Source organism: Podarcis vaucheri, assembly GCF_965113315.1.
Source record: "Podarcis vaucheri genome assembly, chromosome: 11".
In the NCBI taxonomy this organism is placed as follows: Eukaryota; Metazoa; Chordata; class Lepidosauria; order Squamata; family Lacertidae; genus Podarcis; species Podarcis vaucheri.
In genome coordinates, this window is record NC_138749.1 from 33,947,927 (window position 1) to 33,964,448 (window position 16,522).

Consider the following 16,522-nt stretch of genomic DNA (forward strand, 5'->3'; position numbering starts at 1 on the left):
TGAGTACACACGACAATAGTCATAATCCATAGGCATCCCTTAGCTTCTTGAGAAATACTCCCATCTGATGCACTTTCTCTCAAACCAGCTTCCATCTGATTATAAAATGGAAGCCATGGTTAAGCTCAGGTGTGTTCATTTTAGGCAGCCTTTGTGCACAGGTATAGCACATGCAAAGTCGACAGCTTCAGTGAGTGACAGTTTAGTGTGAGGAAACAAATCAGATAAAGGACATCAGGTGAAAACATCCCAAGCCTCTTTCTGGTGTGTACAACAACATAAAAAAGCAGGGGGAGGTAACATTAACTATGTTGCACGCTGCTAATGTGTACATAGCCTTAGCCTGAGCCTTAAGCCCCATTCCGTACCCAATAAGCACGAGACGCCATTGCCCTGCAGTGCTGTGGCCTATAGATTACAGCAAAATACTGGGCAAGGTTTTGCCCAGTATCTTCTCTGTGTGATGGGCTCATGGGAAAAAGCTGTCTCATGAGCCCTTGCTGAATAGGGGAGGGGAAAGCCTATGTAAGGCTGCTTTGCCTGGATCTCACAGCCATTTTGTTTTGAGAGCTTCCCACCTCACCTGCCTACCCTCGGGTTATAGCCTTCACTGAGCAATTTTGGGTCATTGGTTGACAGGGCTAGAAAGGAATTTTCTCTCTCAGCCTGATTGACACTTGATTGGGGGTTTTCCTGACTTTCCCTGAGTGAAATTATAGCTTTCCTTTGTTAGGTGGAAGAACATTGTATGAGGGTGGAAAGGGCATTGGTCAGGATCAGCATAGTATAGGAGCCCCCCCCCCCAAGAGGCCTGAGGGGATTGACCACGGCAAACCAAAGCATGGATTCTGTATCTGCCTGGTTGGACTCTGCACCCTGGTTCTCTAGTCAGTGGCGTAGCGTGGGTTGTCAGCACCCGGGGCAAGGCAAGTAATTTGCGCCCCCTAACCCATGGATTTGCGCCCCCTAACCAGTGGATTTGAGCCCCCTAACCCTAACCCCCAGATGTTGCGCCCGGTGCGGCTGGCCCCCCCTGCACCCCCCACGCTACGCCACTGCCTCTAGTGAGACCTTTCTTGCTTGGCTTGTACCATGGCAAGGTTCAACACTGGCTGACTCCCATTGTAGAGGTTTGGAGTGATCCAAACCCAGCAGATCCATTCCATCAACATGGAGCTTGTGGAATGATAAACTGATCCTGGGACCCAATGCCATACCAACCCTTGCCCTGCCTGCTGCTGTCAATAAATATTTGGCCTGATTTTATTGCATCACCGTTGCACAGTCTGGTTGTTTTGTTGCTCTCATGGGTCATATAATGCGCCTGCCTGGGCAATAGGGCAAAGAACATCTAAAGACTGGTTGAATTGCCTTAGCAATCAGTGGAGGAAAATAGTTATGCATCTGCTTAACCATTAGAAATTCCAATGCTCAGATCAACTACGCACATTTACCTGGCTGTGGGACCTCAAAGATCTACTTCTCTTTCTTGTCCATTCCTTGACCCAGGCATTCATTGTGTACCACCCCCCTCACTTCCTTCTACCTTTCTTATTTCATGGATCTAGCCCACCTGCACCTCTTGCAAGATCGGGATATCTGCATGTGATATCCCGGGATATATCGGGATATTTGCATGTGAACTTTCCCCCTTTCTATGGCTTTGCATTACCAGCTTCTTTTTACAATTCAGATTTCAGCCGGTGAGGAGGGGAAGTGTACCAAAATACTATACTTCATAAGAAACAACAGGATAGATCTAGGATAGATATGGTTTCTGGCAAACACTGTGTATAAATTGCTTCTCAAATGAGTAGTGGCAGGACATTGGAGAGTAAATGTACACACAGACCTGGTGTGTTTCAGTTTCCCTGCAGTACTGCTGGGATTCTAAATGCCCACCTCAGAATTCCATCTAAGGCATAGAGTCACCTATCTCTGTATCACTCTGTTAGGAACTGTTCAAGCTCATAGTCCAGGCCACATGGATTCAGAAACCCATGTAATTTTTCACCACAAATTATCTTGCTGTTTATCTTTCTTTTCAGCATATCAAACCACTAAGCTTTTGTGTTTATTGTTTGTTATTTTGTGTAAATAAATAGCTCAATCACAGTAATTTGTGCAATTTTTGCTAATTCTCCTAAACAAGCAAAATGATAATTGCATTTATTTGTAGTAACCATTTCCCCCCAGATAAGTAAGGTAGCATTGGTGTTTCTAAAGTAACCATATCTTTTGCAATACAAAAACAAAAACATCAGTTCTCCAAAGTTCTGTGAACAGAAGCATAAATTACAGGTTCACCTGGGCACATGAAAAGGTCAGGTAACATACTAGGCTGCTGCTGTGGTTTTACAATTACTCTTGAATACATCCCCAAACTCAGTGATTCTCATTCTTTCCCATTGAAACCTCTTTGCCCCGCCAAGCCAAAGTCTCAAATGGGCTCTGCTGCGCTTGTGTACCAGGTCACTTTCACACTGTACATCTAAAGTACATTTATAATGCCAACAGTCATAGCTTAACCCAAAGAATCCAGCAAAGTGAGTTTACACCTCACAGAGCTACACTTACTAGAACTTTAAACAAACAACAGTTCCTGAATTCTTTGTGGGAAATTATGTGATTTAAGGACGTGGGTGGTGCTGTGGGTTAAACCACTGTGTCACTTGGGCTTGCCGATCGAAAGGTCGGCGGTTCAAATCCCCGCGACAGCGTGAGCTCCCGTTGTTAGTCATGCTGGCCACATGACCTGAAAAAACTGTAAAAGCAAGATGAACGGCACAACCCCAGAGTCGTTCGCGACTGGACTTAATTGCCAGGGGTCCCTTTACCTATGTGATTTAAACATGTTTTAAATGTATGGCATGACTCCCTTGGTGGCTGTCAGCAATTCACTACTAAGCTCTAGCCTTTCACACCAACACAGGTTTTGGACTTTCTGCGTCAGGTGTAACAAAATAAAACACCAGTTTTTCAAAACCACAGTGACACCCATACAGTTGGCATCCTACTTGTGCATCATTTGGAGACAAGGAAAACTGAAGGTATTGCTTAAAACCAAAAGCAAAAATGTTTTATTTCATCTATCTACATATCTTTCTTTCTCTCTATCAGGTTTTTGGTGTTTTTAGCTGTTGTGTTGCTGTTGTTATTGTACATTGCCTTAAGATTATTGTGTTGAAGGCATAATAACAGTTGTTATTATTATTATTATTATTATTATTATTATTATTATTATTATTATTGGAATTGCCATGGATTATAGGTAATTGCTAATGTCAGAATTGTATGCCTGAAAAAAAAAATCATCTCAGGACAAACCATGATAGAATTTTACCTCACCATATGAGTATATAAACTTATTGGCATGGCATCTTTGGAATTTTTTTTTAAAGCTAAACCAATAAATATATATTCTTCACAAGCATCGAGCATCAAATGTCACAGTAACTAATTATAAGGTTTTAATTATCAAATGCTCAATTTTCTGTGATATAAATAAATGTTCACAATCTGATAACATTTCTGAACTTTTCTAAGACAGTTAAGCTAGTCCTATGGCGGCTTCAGAGAAGCTACTAAATTAAGTCACAAATTTTGATAACATCTTGTTTTCATCTCCATGCTATGCATAATGCTATATGTAAGATTCAAGTCATTTAATTACTTTGCAGTTTGTGCCGAATGAATTTGAGAATGCATTCTAATTTGTACATTCGCTAACTTCAAATGGATATTCATGAAGTGAAAGCAGTGGTTCAGTGTCTTTAAATATAGATGCTTCCCCTCTGTGACACATGCCGTATGTTTAACAGAAGCTGCTGAACTGCCGATGACGAGCTAGGCTTTTCACTTTGAACATGTGAAAAATGGTTATGTTATAATGACCGCTCCCCGCTCTGCTCCCCGCTTTGCGTGGACGCGCACGGCCCTAGATCTGGAGCGGCCCCATCAGCATAGGCTTGGCTTTGCCTTCCCTCAGGTGGGATACCTGGACAGGGGCGCCGACTTATAAAAAATATTGGGGGGGCCATACCGGGGTCCTGCCGCTGGTTTGCTCGGGTAGCCGGGAGAACGCAGTTCGAGGTGGCGGTGTTGGGGAGAGACCCTCGCTCAGGGCGCCACGAGACTTGGCGGCCGGCGGCCTATCTGCGGGGTTTTGGAGCGTATTTCGGCGGAGCGATTGGGGAGGAGGGGGCTTGTTGCCGGATTCTTCAGCTGGGCCGGAGATCCGCTGCTGGGGGGTCCCTGGGCCGAGTCGTGAGCACGGCCTGCTGAAGGGAGTTCCAGCCGATTGCGTGACGGGGACGGCCGGGGCTCTCCGGCTAGGGCGCGCGGCTGGCTGGCTGGCTGGCTGGCTGGCGAGGGAGCAGGTGGGGAGGAGGCGGGGAATGATTTCTTCACGTTGCAGTCGAGACGGCTTGGCGATCCTTCAGCGTCCCCCTTCGGATCTGCGCAAGGAGACAGTGTGGTTTGGGGAGCCCGGGCGAGGTAAGGTCTCTCGAGAAGAAGGCTGAACCTCAGGCGACCAGAGATCTCTCTCGGGCTCCCTGCTAGTTTAGCACCAAGTAAAAATCGTTTTATTTTTGTTTATTTTTAACAGAAAAAAGCGTGGCCAGCTTCCCTTGCTTTCCGTTTCGGCTAGTGGGATGCTGACGTCCTCCGGGCTCTGCGGGCAGAAGCTGACGACGCCCGTGACGAAAACACGGCTGGGGAGGCCGGCTTCCAACGGAAAGCTAGACAAGCCCAGCTTGGCAAGCGCCTCCGCAGCTCCTGCTCTCCACACCCACCACCAAAGGAGCCAACTTCTAGGGTCCGAAGTCCTGTTGCGCCCCCATAACATATTTGAGGTGGCGAGGCTCTCCCAAAGTTGATGAGCATTGCCATTCAAATGGCGTACATGCGCTGCATCTTGTGATCGGTTATGTGGAGCGGGACTTTCCTGCTCTCCCCCCCTCCACGTTTAATTCAAGTTGGCACCCCTGCCCCCCACCCCAAGAGAAGATCTCACTCTTATCCGACTCGGGGAAGTGAAAGGGGGGCTGTTGTGCCGCATCTGCCACGCTCGCCTGACAGCAGCAACGTCTCCCTTCCAAGCGCCGCCCTCAACGCGGAAATGCGCGCAGCGGATACGCGCAAGCGAGCTCTCCAGTTCAGGCTGCCCGCTACTCGCAGCCTTGCCCCGATAGGGCTGCTCTCGGCCTGCCTCCCTTCCCTCCCCTTCACCGGCGGAGACCGGTTTGGGCCGAAAAGAAGCCGCCCGCTCCCTCTGCACCACGCGCGCCTGTTCCCCGGCAGCGCAGCGGGCTGAAAGCGAAGTGGCTTCAGCTGCAGCCCCGTTTAAAACAAACAAAAACACCGAGCGGCTTCTGATTGGCTGCACGGTCGGGTCAGATGGTGGTGCGTGTTTTCCACCTAGCAATTTCTTCTTTGACGTTTCGAATGGAAACAGAAGGGGAGGAGAGACAGTGGCTGGAGGAGGAAAAAAGGGGATGGCCGTGGGGTGTGATGATGATGATGATGATGATGGGGGGGAAGAGTGCAGACCGATCTCCTTCTAAAGCTCTTTTTTTCCTCTTCCTCCTCCCCTTCACTGAAACATGGTGGGGTCCAAACCGGCGGCGGCGCTCTGCTGGAGGGGTGCCCGAGATTATAGGGGGGTGGAGCCCCCCCAAACGAATTTTTGAGGGGGCTCGGGCCCCCTCAGGCCCCATGGAGTCGGCGCCTATGTACCTGGAGGTCCCCGCCTACCTCAGTCAGTTGTCCAATCCCACCTGGGGGAAGCGTTGCCAAGGAGACCAGGTCAGGTAGGGGGAGGGATTACCTGCCCACACAATAGAGGGAGGATCTTACCTGGGAGTGGTACCCTCCAGATTTTTCAGCAGGAGGAGAGAAGGCAGGAGAGACCCAAATACTTGCTGTGTCTCATGTGCGTTGCACTAGACCATGGTTTAGCACAGTGTTGCTGGATGATAGCTGCATCTAAGAAGAAAAGGCCAGTCCTCTGACTTAATTCCATATTGCTGTGAGTCCTGGAGTTTGAGAATATATTGCCAGCTCTTTTTTTCCTTTACATCTGCAGGTGGAGCACTGCAAATGATAATTTATTTATAATAAACTTTGTCGGCCTTGGTATCCTATGCCAACAACCTTATTACACTAGTGGTATGAAAGCTTCCAAATGACTTTCGTTTGCCACGTACATCTACAACTGACTCTGCTATTGCCTTTGTGAGCCAGACATTAATATAGTTTCTTTTATACATGGAAGCTGTTAGGAATGCATAGAACACACCACGGTGGTGACGCTGCTTTGTTTTTACACAGACTAAACGTCCTGTGCTTAATTGTATCTCAAGGACGGCAATTATCCATTGAGTTCATTGCATTATGGATTATTAAGAAGAATAGGGACAAGGTGCAAGTTGTAAAATAGCAGCTTTATCAGCATTTCCTACAAAGTCTTAAGCACTGGCTGAGAAAGAAAGTTACTGCATGGCATAGTTCCTGAACAGCAAGAGTTTCAGTAAGAATTCATTGCCATTCCTGTACAGCAGTGTTCTTTAACCTTGGGTCTTCAGGTGTGCCAGACAGTTTAACCAATTATCAGAGATGATGAGTGTTGTAATCCAACAATACATGGGGACCCAAGGTTGAAGAACACTCATTTACAGTACCTCTAGATGCTTCCTACCAGCCAGCTTTCAAATACAGTGGTACCTCAGGTTAAAAACTTAATTCGTTCTGGAGGTCCGTTCTCAACCTGAGGTACCACTTTAGCAAATGTGGACTGCTGTTGCTGCTGTGCTGCCACCGCGCAATTTCTGTTCTCATCCTGAAGCAAAGTTCTTAACCCGAGGTACTATTTCTGGGTTAGTGGAGTCTGTAACCTGAAGCGTTTGTAACCCGAGGTACCACTGTATATACAAACAACCCTTTAAAAAATTCCATGTTATTTGATTTTGAAGTGACTGTTCTTGCAATGCGGAGAGTTGGGCTAGATGGCCCGTGAGTTCCCTTCCAGCTCTGCAATTCTATGGTTCTATGAATTATGTGGTCTAAGTTTCCTCTTATAAATTAAATCTTCTAGCAAGCAAATATTATCAAGATCCAAGAACATGCTAAAACCAAACATTCCAAGTCAGAATAGATTTAATTCATGAGATATGACATTATATTTGGACAATCATCCCCCCAACTGGTGTGCGTACCAATGCGAGAATGGCTCATCCAGTGGCCAAAGAAACAAGTCATTGCTCTGTTTCAAAAGTGACTTGTCTCCTCAGTAGTATGCTCTCTGAAGTTATGCTGCTATTCATTCAGTTCTCCAAAACTTGTACTGTGACCTTGATATGTTAAAACAGCCTTCTGGATTATGTATAACACATTCCCAGTTTTCTACACCACAGTGAACATCACCTTTTGTTTGAAAATGAAAGCATACGTATACATTGATGCTTTAAATTACAGGCCCTCCACTCAATTTGGATCTGCCAGTTTTGCTTAGGATATATATATATATATTTGCCACTTCAATATTTTGTCAGAAGTGACAGGTAACACCTGACGGCAATATTTGAATTAAGATCTCATGCTTCTGTGGCTACTTGCAGCTAATCTCTGTCTCCCTGCTGTATTTTTCTCTCACTGCATTTCCCCTGTTGCAGAAACACAAAGATCACACTTGAATGATGAGTGGTATGAAGAGATCAGGTTTTCAAGGTGTGAAGTAGAAACACACAAGACTCATGCTGTGTTAAGGATGAATTCTCTTAATGATTGCATAACCCTTCTGTTTCCTTTTGTATATCCTTGCTTTTTTTTAAAAAAAAAAGAATGACATATTACCTTCACTTGACATTAAGACAACAACAACACAGATTCAGAATGACTCAGGCTATGGGACCCATCAGTCTAAACTTATGCTGTTTCCAGCATCTGACTATTCATATACTACACTATAGGGTCATGATCTTGTCTTGTGAGCAGTGGTTGTACAAATCAGGACATTTGGACCGCATTGTTGTGATGGATCCAAATTCTGGATTCATCTGGATGTGTGTTTGTTCTCTCAAGTTGAACCCAATCCATCCCTTCCACAATTTTGTGTGTGGCAGTGCAGGAATGCATTTGGACTACCCTAGTAGATTTGGTTAATTCTGGAGAATGGAGACAAAACTTGAGTTACTGGAGCTCCATTGGTCTAGTGGCCACCATTTTATTCTTCCCACAGTTCACCAATCTGAGAGGCGTTTTAGAGAAAGTGGCAGCTTTCCTGAATATATCTCCCCCACAATGTCCTGTGGAATGTGCCTCTGCGTGGGAATGGAGGTTGCAAGCCTTACAAAGTGTTAAGGGAACCCTTTACCTCCACTGCTACCTCATGAAGTCCAAAGGTAACAGTGGAATGGTCACTCCCTCCACACCACATAGTGGTGACTGGTGGTTTCACCTAGAGAACCTCTTTATTGGCCAGCACTGCCCATAGAGAAGTTTTGACTTTTTCACTCCAGACGGCAGATACTTGCCTCACATATTTTCTAAACTCACTTTCCAACAGGGGAGAAATCTGAATCTCTTGAGGCAAGCCTACCTAATTCACATTTTATGAAACAATATGCAAACTAAAATACAGACATCCTTTGAAACTTCGCCCTTCTCTGAATAGTGCAGTGTGATTCTCCAGCCAAATATTGCTAGGGTATATGATAGGGTAAAGTGTTCATATTCATTTATTAGTGAGGAAAAATATAAAAATTGCATTATTCAGGAAAATTGCCTTGCAAAAATGTGTATATTAGGCAAAATTCCATGAATAGATATTTACATAAGGAGAAATTTATGCAAAAATGCTGATGGATTTTTTAATGAGGAGTTATAGGGGTTTTTAAATAAAAAAATCCAAAAATTATGTGGAAATGTGGGGAGATGAACTTAATACTGAAGAAAAGAGAAACAGAGGAACTGAAATTGGCATATCTACGCAGACCTACTTTCCAAACCAACCTGCTGTGCAGCACAAGGCTAAAGCATAAATAGTATATGCTATGTATTTACACCGTCTCTTAAAGAAGAAAGGTTAAATAAAATAAGGTTTAAATTATTATTATTATTATTATTATTATTATTATTATTATTATTATTATTATTATTATTATTATTATTATTTTACCCCACCCATCTGACTGGGTATAACTAAGTTATGAATATAACTAAGTTATGGAAGCTTGTGCTTACAATATGATGATAGATAGAGTGACACACACACACAAACACATACTTCATGGTACACTGACGAGAAATACTCCAAAAATGAACAGTATAGAATTCCTGGGAAAAAATATGATTAATATGAGGTCCTTTTATTTCACTAAATCAAAACCTGTCCACATTTGTTGCTTTAATTTAATTTCTTTTTTATTGATGGAAATTTAATCTCATTTACCCTCTAGAACGTTAAGCAATGAATCAAGCCTGATAAGTTAAAATGAGGGAGACAAGCAGTGGACATGAATAAAGTTCTTTCTATGCCATCATTATTCATCAGCCGAAACTGCCATATAGATAGTGCAAAGCAGAGACTTTGTGCTACATTCCTGAAATTCCATATATCTAATATTTTTGCGTTCACAGCGTAAGAAGGAGTGGAATTGGGAGAACTAGAAACCTGATAAACAGAACTACTTGTTGTGAGATATATGGAGCTACCACAGATACTGATAGCTTCACATTGAGGTCTTTGTTCTACCCACCTCCAAAACAAATAAAGCAACTTCCACCATGTCTTAACACCATTACATTGTGCAGTTCTCTGCTGTAAAAGGTAAAGGTACCCCTGCCCGTACGGGCCAGTCTTGACAGACTCTAGGGTTGTGCGCTCATCTCACTCTATAGGCCGGGAGCCAGCGCTGTCTGCAGACACTTCCGGGTCATGTGGCCAGCGTGACAAGCTGCATCTGGAGAGCCAGCGCAGCACACGGAACGCCGTTTACCTTCCCGCTGGTAAGCGGTACCTATTTATCTACTTGCACCCGGGGGTGCTTTCGAACTGCTAGGTTGGCAGGCGCTGGGACCGAGCAGCGGGAGCGCACCCCGCCGCGGGGATTCAAACCGCTGACCATGCGATCGGCAAGCCCTAGGCGCCGAGATTTTACCCACAGCGCCACCCGCATCAGTTCTCTGCTGTACCTCCATATTATTCGTTACCACCAACAGAGATGGAGCAATGCATGGTGTAATGTTGTCATGATGAAACACATGGAAGGAGAAGTCCATATGGGACTTCAACAGATGATAACAGTATCTCTTCATGATACCCCCTACACCAGGTGTGGCCAAACTTGCCCCCCCCCAACTGTTTTGGGACTACAACTCCCATCACCCCTAGCTAACAGAACCAGTGGTCAGGGATGGTGGGAATTGTAGTCCCAAAACAGCTGGAGGGCAAAGTTTGGCCATCACTGCCCTACACCTACCCCACTCACTTTCCTGGTTGATTTCTCCTAACTTTACAGAGGAAGGGAGGAGCGGAAAGGCAGATGTTCCCTTTTTCCCTGAGTGAAAAAGGAAGTGTTACCTCTTCTTTCTCCCATCACCTTCTCTCATATTTTTTACTTTGCAGAGGGAGGGAGGGAGACTGCCAGTGGACAGGCACAACACACAGTCTCCCTCCATCAGACACAGACATGTTGGGTCAGGCAGGAGCTGGAGGAGCTGGGAGGTCATGGGAGAGACACCATGGCAAGAGAAAGAGTCCACCTGTGGTCATGCAAAATGTCTGTGCCAGAGGAAGGAGGAGGCGAGGGAGGGAGGCAGCTAGCCAGGAAAAGACCAGGCAACCGGCTGGTGTTCCATGGCTGGAAAACTTCAGCTCCCACTGTCTCAGCAACAGCAGTGGCCAAAGGACCTTGCTGCTCCCCTGCTGCATCAGAGGGAGGAGAACAGCGAGGGGATACAGATAGCCTCAGAAAGCAAAGCGGCACAGCTCTGAAAACTCTTGCTTTTAAGGCGAGTGACCCCCTTAGTAAAGGAGGAACACACATTTCTACAGTCCCATGTTTAGGATGGGTGTGGGCCTAATTTGAATAGTAGAGTGCCTGGTATCTGGTAGGCAATCTCATTCTTTATTTCCACACTGTGGCAGCAGACCAAATCACCTGTCAGGAGACTTATGAGATTCAGGTGAGTGTCAGATGCCTTGTCAATCCCAGCAGGTATATAAGAGGCCTTCGCCCTGGCCAGGCCTTTGCCCCATTGTCTTCGGGGGAAAGGGTGAGGTACCACAATAGGGCCTGGCCTATGTTTACTGGGTTGTATTCCAAGTTGCAAATGTGGTAGGCTTTAAACTTCCCCTATCTTGTGGCCTTGGGGTGTTTTTGAACTTCAACTCGCAGCCAGCATGGCCAATGGTCAAGAGCTGTCATCCAAAACACTTGGAAAGCACTAGGATGGGAGAGGCTGAAACATACATTCATAAATAATTGCAATCTTTTTCTGATTGTTTGTTTGCTGTTGGGAAAATAAGAAACTTCCCTTTGGTCTCCATGTACAGGCTGGCAGAGCAGATGTGATGTCCTCTTTCATCATGCCATTTCTTTTGAAGCCCGTCTTGCCTCTGACATTTTAATAGCAAGAAGTTACTTTCATTTTACAGAATTACAGCATGAGTTCTAAATGGCTGCAGTTTGTCCTTTGTTGCCACAACTCACCCGATTTCACTTCTCTTCTGACAGAATGTCTGAAGCTATCTGTGTGTATTTGGTTTGGGGTTTTTTTCCTTTAAAAAAAGAAAAGAAAGGGAAAAACCCCAGAAATTTTTCAAAAGTGCACTAATAGTGCAGGTTCAATTCAGTTCAAGCAATGGTTGCTTTGGGCTTGGTCCATGTGTTATCCATAGCAGAATGCCTGTTCTCAATTCACATGTAACAATTACATTAGGGTTAAATGGGGCTATAAATCCATGTCTAACTTTGAAATATGGTGGGCACGGATAAGGCAATTGGAGAACTCAATTTCATGCAAAAATAGCTCAGCTACAGCGAGGCAAAATATATCTCTGGACCATCTGTCAAATGAAAACTTCTCATTGCTAATACTGCGGCTCACAGCGATGTTTGTCTGTTTCTTCTGATTAATTGCATTCTGAATTGGCTTTGGAAAAAAGGGGGGCAAATATGCTCCTTTTAATTTTTAAATAGTGTCAGTGTTCCCCAAAGGTCACAGAACTTTCCCAACCTGTCCTTATTAAAATTTCATGGGATGCAATTAAAATGTGGTTGTCAATGGATCATAATAAAAGACAATAATGAGCTAAATTAGTCCCCAGTGCGATTTGACTGAACTCAGTGGAATTACAGCACGGATAAAATTTGGGCCACTGATTTATGATATTATAGCGACATCACTGACATCCTTCTTGTTCTAATGGAATACTTGAGTGTCTTTCAAAATTCTTTTCTTTCTTTCTTTTTAAAAAAGAACTGCTTACAGTTCAAATTTTCTTTATTCACGTGTGGGAGGGTGTGTGTCGACACGCAAGACATCTTAACATTGCTCTGTTTAAATTTCCATTGAAAGCCGAGTGTGATAGCTGATAATGAACAATAAGCACCCACACTTCAGAACTGTTAACAATGTGATCTTCATTGATGGCACACTTGTTGATATTTCATTTGTTGTTCAAATCTTTTTACAGTACTTCCAGTGGCCATGATTCCCTGTCCAGCAGCAGAGGCTGAAGTGTGTTGCCCTTCACATACCCTCCAAAATAGGGACGTTCCATTCCATAATGATAATGTTACTATTTATACCTCACACATCTTGCTGGGTTGCATAGCCACTCTGGGCAGCTTCCAACATATAAAAAAACATAATAAAACATTAAACATTTTTTAAAAAACCCTTCCCTACACAGGATTGCCTTTAGATGGCTTGGGGGTTGGATAACTCCATACCTTCCAACATTTCTCCAATGAAAATAGGGACATCCTAAGGAAATGTGGGACATTTCAGGATCAAATCAGAAACCAGGATGACTTCTCTAAATCAGGGACGTCTCTAGAAAAGGGATGCTTGGAGAGTCTGCCTTCAGCACTGCAGTCTAAGGGCCACTGTCAGTTGCACCCAAGTATACTTTCTGGCAGGAAGGAGCAAAGCAAGATCCTTGCAGCTGCTCCTTCTCTGCCTGGTGGGTGGGATCTGTGTTGCTTACCTTTTGCAAAGTTTTTCTTTCTGGGAAGCAGGTGCCCCAGCCTCCTGTTTACCCTTAGTCCTAAGCACATGTAACTTTATACAGGGTTGCAGGGTCTGTACGTGGAAAAAAGATGGCTTCTTCCACATGAGGGCAGCCATCTTTTCACCCCCTTACTGTATCTGGAAATGTTTTGAAAGCGCACATCAGTCTCCATGTCTTCATTTGAGGCTTTTACCTTTAAAATAGTAAAATAATATAAATGTGGGAACTGTGTTTTTTAAAAAAACACCCAAGAAACCAAAACGAAAAAACCTTGGACCAGTGGAGGCTGAAAAATGGGGTGCTACTCAGCCAGCTTCATTCAGCCTCCAGTTGTCTGACTGCTTACTTATATCTAGTCCAGGGTGTGGTGGCACTGGCTGTCAGGTCCTTAGTGACAGTGTTGCTCTTGAAGAACTCAGCAGAGAGGAGGAAGATGGGGACAAAACTGGAACTAGTTGGCTCTTTCTGATGTTGGCTCTGGCTCCAGCTACTGCTGGTCTTCCTATCTTCAGTCTCAGTGGGCACCAGCTACCACTGCCTTGAACCACCTTGTACAGCTGTAAGTTTATGTAGAACATGCTATGTAGATGCAGAAGATATAAATTCACTCCTTGGTCAATCTTGTATTGAATTAAGGAAATACTAAAGTGCTGTTCATGTATAATGAAATCTTGGCTAGAGTCAACTTGCAAACTGACCAATTTCAAGTTTTGGTAGCATCACTCATTGTTGTTTATCCCTCTACACCAGGGACCCATCAAAGCTGTTTGCAGTTTATTTTTCCTTCTGCTATCTGTGCTCCATTGTCTTGTATATGGGATCATCCTAAATGAGGGTCCTGGTTGTTCATGGGCCCCTAAGCCACCCCCACTGGGAGAGTTGTTGCCAGGCGTGGCCCAAGCCTTAACAGTTGGGCCCCAGGATTGCACCAGGCTGTTTGGGCCAATCGGGGCAGTTGGCGCGATTCCTGGGACCTGTAAAAGCAGCAGCACGGAGTAACTGCGTGAACTTGCATCACGCTGCTGAAGACTCGCCCTCCCTCCCTAATTTTAGGTGCTGCTGCTTTGGCCTTGCTTTGTATTAGGTCGCCTGCTTTGGAGCAGGTGCTGGGTAGGAATTTTTCCATTTGGCAGATTGGATGTAGCCACTTGCCTACCCCCTTAGCAATCGTCACAACTTTGTAAGGTTTGGCGGTTAGGCATTGGCTTATTGAAGTGTGTGGGAGGGGAGGTGCGGCCATCACCTGCCCCTCCATGAATAACTGTATTCCAGTAAAGGAATCTGGGGGTCCTGGATCTCGTCCAAAGTCCTCTTGAGGGGCTAGGGCCATGCCAGGACCACAGGAACCCCGGTGTGAGCTTCACTGGTTTTCATCAATGTTGCTCCCTCGTTTGGTGTTTACCCTTTCTGTGATGGGATGATGAGCTGCTTGTGCGTAAAATCGTAGCCCCTCAGAGTTTGTTCAAGCCCACAAACCTCTGTCTGTGACGGAGCCCCTCAGACATGGCTGCTCTAGTCACTTGCAGATTCCGACAGTGGTTGCTTTCAGAATCGCTTCCAGCATAAAAGCTCCTTAACGGAAACACGTCTTCTGGATTTGCGGCGTGACAGTTTCCGGCGAGGCGTGGGTCTCCCTATGGGAGGTTCAGAAACCTCCCCACTGTTCTCGCTGGACGTGTCCCTGAGTCCTCCCTCTTGCTCGCTTTCCCTCAGAGACCCACCTCTCCCCCTGCTGGTTCCTGCTTCAGCTGCTGGGTCTCTCCCAGCCTCCGTGAGCCCTTCCACCACCTGTTCCTCCGATGGCAGTTCCCTGACACTTTCAGACTTCCAGCCAGAGAGGCAGGAGTCAGTTATAATCTGTTGCCAATGCATAAGCCAACACCGCTCACTTTGCTGTAATCAATAACGTTGTGGCCTAAATTTTGCCCAATAACTTAAACTAAAATTACGTGTCAGTATGAAGTTATTTTCAGGGGAAGGGCTTGGGGGCCTCGGGGCGCAATCACCTTACTCTGTGTGGATATCCATTTTCATCAGTGTGATGCATGTGAGCAGAACGAGTGCTGAATATACAGTAGATACCTACATTGGAGCAATGTGGAACACAGATTCCTCCTCCTTAATAAACAATTTGCTATAGTTCTCAGTTCCACATGCACCAAATAATGAAAAATGTGACCTAACAATTCTTAAATAAGCCCCTAATGGCTTATTAGCACACTTTTGCAGTAAAATGGTATATGGGGTATTTTGGTGTGTGTGCGTGGGATTCATTTCTCCCGTGTACATTTACTACAGTGTTCTTCTTGAGTCTGCTAGTAAGATGATGAAAAACATGGAAATCCCACGTCCAAATCCCAAATTCTGATAACCTAATTTAAAGCTAATGTGGTGCAATTATATGGAAATGGAGTTATTATCATGTTGGTTTAACAGAAGTCACCTTGAACAGAAACTCAGTTTGGACACAATCCAAGAGAAATAACACACTTTAAAGTGCCATGATTTCAGTGGAATAAATTTGGGCTGATGCTTAACTCTCTGTGTTTAATTTTGGATGGAGAGCGTCCCTTGAGGAAAGCACTCACTCTAGATATGCCTATGAATTTGCTGTCACCACATAAATAGTAGGTAGCTTGAAGGCTACATCAAACCCAAGGACCAAATCCTTCACCTCTACTCTTCTCACTCCCATTGCTCTACCTTTCTAACAGACTTGGTGATCATCAGCATTAGCCCTTACTGAACTAGATATGCATAAGACCACATTAAGAAAGTATGGCAGCTAACACTGCACCACAAAATTTAATAACTTTCCAAATGTGCTTCCTCGACTTACTTCTGTGATGCTGGTCTTTGTATTGGATGACAAATGGCAAAACTACCCCTACTCCCCCACCATAAGAGTAACTTGAGCTGGGCATGTTTAGCCTGGAGAAGAGGAGGTTAAGGGGTGATATGACAGCCATGTTCAAATATATAAAAGGATGTCACATAGAGGAGGGAGAAAGGTTGTTTTCTGCTGCTCCAGAGAAGCGGACACGGAGCAATGGATCCAAACTACAAGAAAGAAGATTCCACCTAAACATTAGGAAGAACTTCCTGACAGTAAGAGCTGTTCGACAGTGGAATTTGCTGCCAAGGAGTGTGGTGGAGTCTCCTACTTTGGAGGTCTTTAAGCAGAGGCTTGACAACCATATGTCAGGAGTGCTCTGATGGTGTTTCCTGCTTGGCAGGGGGTTGGACTCGATGGCCCTTGTGGTCTCTTCCAACTCTATGATT